Source organism: Lactuca virosa, chromosome 8, assembly GCF_052849685.1.
Source record: "Lactuca virosa cultivar CGN04683 chromosome 8, Lactuca_virosa_CGN04683_v6, whole genome shotgun sequence".
Lineage (NCBI taxonomy): Eukaryota > Viridiplantae > Streptophyta > Magnoliopsida > Asterales > Asteraceae > Lactuca > Lactuca virosa.
Genome location: NC_136433.1, coordinates 211,693,070 through 211,697,458, shown reverse-complemented (window position 1 = coordinate 211,697,458; position 4,389 = coordinate 211,693,070). Strand labels below are relative to the sequence as shown.

The 4,389-nt window shown below is 35.1% G+C and overlaps 1 non-coding gene across 1 annotated transcript; it reads left to right on the top strand.

Annotated features, from left to right (window-relative positions):
• Positions 1 to 737: 737 nt before the first annotated feature.
• Positions 738 to 844, top strand: LOC145135265 (small nucleolar RNA R71). The gene has a single exon (XR_013719727.1). It is a non-coding gene; the product is annotated as a small nucleolar RNA R71 (small nucleolar RNA).
• Positions 845 to 4,389: the final 3,545 nt, after the last annotated feature.

The window sequence follows — 4,389 nt, the reverse complement described above, 5'->3', positions numbered from 1 at the left end:
CATGTGAATGGTCATTCTTGTAGCCTTCAACTTCGGAATATTGAGCTTTTTATAAAATGAGAAATGCATTAAATTTATGCGAGCCCCGGAATCGGCTAAAGCATAGGTCTTCAAATTGTTCCCAAATTCACACGGAAGAGTGAGGCGTCCAGGATCTCCCATCTTCTTAGGTAACTCTCCCAATACAACTTTTGAACTTTTCTCACTAAGAATAACCTTGGAGTTTTTCTTCAGGAGGTGGTTGTTCTTTTTAGTAGAAGCCTCGGCCTGTCTGTCTATATTTTTCTTCTTTTTGCTTCTTGTACCCTTCATATGGTAACCACTCCTTCTTTGGTTTTCTCCAATCTTCATCATATTTATCCCCACTAGAATAGAAAACTTGAACCTTTTTATTTCCATGTTCATCCAAGTGGCATTCTTTTGTCAAGTGTGGTCCATTGCATCTTTCACATCCAACTCTAATAGCATGAATTGGCTGGTCCATCTTGGTCATTCTTCTGTCCATTATGTCAAGCATAGCTAGTATAGCAGCCATGTCTTAAGAATTTCCACCTGCAATGCCTTTTGCTCCTTCATTTCTTGGATTGTGGTACTCACGAGAATGCTTTGCGAATTCTTCAACCAACTCCTCGACTTCGCCCATATTTTTCTTAGTTAGTGGTCCTTGAGAATCAAGGAGTTTCCTTTTCATGACGTTCACACCATCATAAAATATTGAGACTTCTTGTTGTATGTTAAGGTCATTTTGGGGACAATTTCTTAACAACCCTTTATAACGCTCCTATGCCTCATAAAGTGATTCACCCGGATTTTGCTCAAAGTTGGCTATTGCCTTCTTGAGTTTAGCTATTTTTGATGGCGGGCAGAATTGTTCCAAAAATTGCTCTCTCATCTGTGCCCAAGTAGTGATTGAACCAGGTGGAAGTGCCTTCAACCAGTCTCTTGCAGCTTCCTTAAAAGTAACAGGAAGCATCCTTAGCAACACGGTCTCTCTTGGGACATTCGGTACATTAAAGTAATCCACAATGTCATTGACTTCATCCAAATGCTTGTAAGCATCCTCATGGTCCTTTCCATAGAATGGTACATCCTTAAGTGCAGCAAGAATGTGTCCTTTCAACTCGAATGTTGCAGTGGCGGGAATTATAGGTTGTACTAGACCGGGCCCAACATCATCTCATATCCGCTTCTTGTATGCTCCCACGGACATATCCGCAATGTTTGCCATCTCATTTTCTGGCTCGTCTTCGTTCTCGCTCCTTTCTAATGCAAATTCAGGCTTAGATTCGTACTCGGATTCTTGTGGGTTAGTTATTTGATCAAAGCTATCTACCTTGCTTTTTTCCTTTGATGATGTACTTAACTCTCCCACTTTCTTTCCTGACTTCTTTCCAAAGACTAATTTGAAATCCTTAAAAGGTGACTTCTTTGGTGTTTCGTTCACTCCTGCGTTCTTATCCGTCTTTTTGTGAATGGCCGACTCTGGATCTTCAAGTGGTGGCACCAAAGGTGTGTTGGAACCTCTGGTCATGAACTACTGAAAAATAAAAAAAAATAAAAACGTAAAACTGAACAAAAACAAAGAAATAGAAAACGACTGGATTCACGTCGTGAGCCTTGAAAGCTCACGTCGTGAGTTCAGTCCTGAACAAAAACAACTAAGCTGAAAAATAACTTTTTGCAGGTTTTACCCCACAAAAAGGATCGTTTAACCTAAAGCAAATAAATTAACAACGAAAATGATCGTTCCCTAGTAACGGCGCCAAAAACTTGATGTGCACAAAAATACCCACTAATTTTAAATTTATTTCCTAACTAACTTAACTAACTAATATGCACCTAGTCAGTGTACCTAGTCGAATTGTAATGTAGTTTAAGTAAGTCGAGGTCGAACACAGGGAACGGTTTTTATTAACTAATTTACCTACTATTAAATTAACCTAAATTTTTAGCAAAGTAATGGTTTTTATCTAATTTTGCAAGTTTAGATGAACTTAATTCAATCAAATAACAAAACACTTCTGTTAGTTTGAATCCACCTTCCCTCAATGGTTTAACTATTGATTATGACAATTCCTGTTGGTTACCAATTAAAATATTATTAGCAATTCAATTCCAAATTTACTAATATTAAACTAATTCATGTAGAGTTATGTATGGTCACAAATAATTTAACACATAATCAATTTATTAGTTATGATTGGAGCTATGTAAGATTGAATTAATAAACACAATTATGGTCACAATATGAGTTCTCTAGCACAGCTAAATTCAATAATTCAATTCCTTAACTAAGATTGGTTCGATCTTAGCTCTAATAATCTAATGTTCACTAAATTACTAGGTATTCAAATTCATGCAGATTAATGGTCACTAACTACATAGAATAAGAAGTTTAAGCAATCGAATTATCAAATCAAGCATGCTAGGTATAACCAATCAAACACAAGACATAACCAACAAGAAAAGTCTAAATCAATAGAATAAAACCATGAGTTCCAGCTTTATCTAGCTAACAGAAGCATCTAGATTTAGCTGGACATTCTAACAAATAAACACAAACAAGTTAACATCAAAAACATGTTTAAAAGTACCAAACTAATAATTGAATTATGAACTTCTTCTTCCTTGGTGTTCAATCCACTTTTCAGGCCTTCTTTCTCTCTGATTTTCGACATATGAACCCTCTGTCAAGTCAGCCAACCTATTTAAAACGTAAGAATCAAGTTCTATTTATAATTTTCGAATTATCCACACTCACGTCGTGAGCAAGTATGTCTCACATCGTCAGTTCAGTAGCTATCTGTGTTTGACAAGGATTCTTCTACGCGATGCTTATCTTCTGGAATGTCCCAACTCACGTCGTGAGATCGTGTTTTTGCTGGATTTTTATTCTTTCAAGTCTTCATCCTCCAAAGTTCCATTCTTTGACACATCTAGTCTCTTTTCTTCAAAATGTCTTCTATTTGGCTGTAAAATACAATGTAACCTTATATGTATCATTATTCCATGCAAATAACCAAAATATTAATAAAAATGTACTTAAATATTGCCTAAAAATATGTATAAATATGGCAATATCAGTCCTTCACCCACATAAAAAGACTTTTGTACCCCTTTATTTTATTTTATATTTTATTTAACTAATTTTAACAAAAAAAATAAAAAGAAAATAAAAAACTGATTAATCATAATCCCCCCCCCCAATCCTAGGAGATCATCGTCAACCATCACCGTCCTTCCAACCATCATTGAAAGTCCCAAACGCTTTGTGAACTCGTAGATCGAATACTAACAAGAAAGAAAAATAAAGAACACATGTAGCGTCCCAAAACCTAGAACTAAAAAAAATATTTTTATAAATAATAAAACATCAATCGAACGTGTTTATCAAAACCATAAGGAAACCATAGTGTATCAATAATCATCCAAAATCCATCAGAGTCAATAAAACGGAAAGACATTGTGTGAGTGCAATGCAGTCAACCCGAGCCCTTCCCCTTTGAACCGGAGGTACCTGATGTTGGATTAGGTGTCTAAGCCCATAACTATAATTGGTATATACTTGAATTGATAGTAGCACAGTCTTTTTGGGTTGCCCTCAAAACTAGCAATTGGACAGATGATTTTGGAGAATGAGGTTAATTTATTATTTGATAATAAATTGAAATAACTAATTTGTTAATATATTATAAGAATAATATATTAATTTGAAATAGTAATATTTAATTAATATTTAATCAGAAATTAATTGGAATTAATTTTCGGATTAAAAGAATTAATTAAAAGTGCAGGACTGAATTGTAATTATTCAATAGTTGAACAAGAGGCAATCTAGAACCATACATATGGTGGGGACGATTTCTTGGAGCCCAAAGATTTTTAGAATAATCCATGGTGGATAAACAGGAAAGTGGATAATTACCCTGTTTAAGATAATCTTGGATTTGGGTTTATCTAGGGTTTCCTGATTGCACTATAAATAGGGTATAACCCTATGATTTTCAGCCAACCTTCTTTGGAACAGATCCAGCTGAAAATTTCATCTTCTTACCTCCTTCTTAATCTTTCTTACTTGCTAGTGTTGGGTGTGAACAGTTAGAGGCGTGACATTTGTGACGCTTGCTCTCAGGGCTTCAACAACACATGGATTTGAACTGCTATTACTATATAGTGATCAAGGTATGATTATTCCATTTTTGAATTTCGAAATACATAGTAGCATGCTAGGGTTTTCTATTTGTTGTTCAAGTTGTATGTTCAATTATGGAAAATGTAGATCAAATGATTTAGGGTTGCATGCACACATAGGATTGTTTGTTATGCTCAAAACCCATCAGTGGTATCAGAGCGTAGGTTTAGTTTTCTATTGAATTGATACAATGGTGA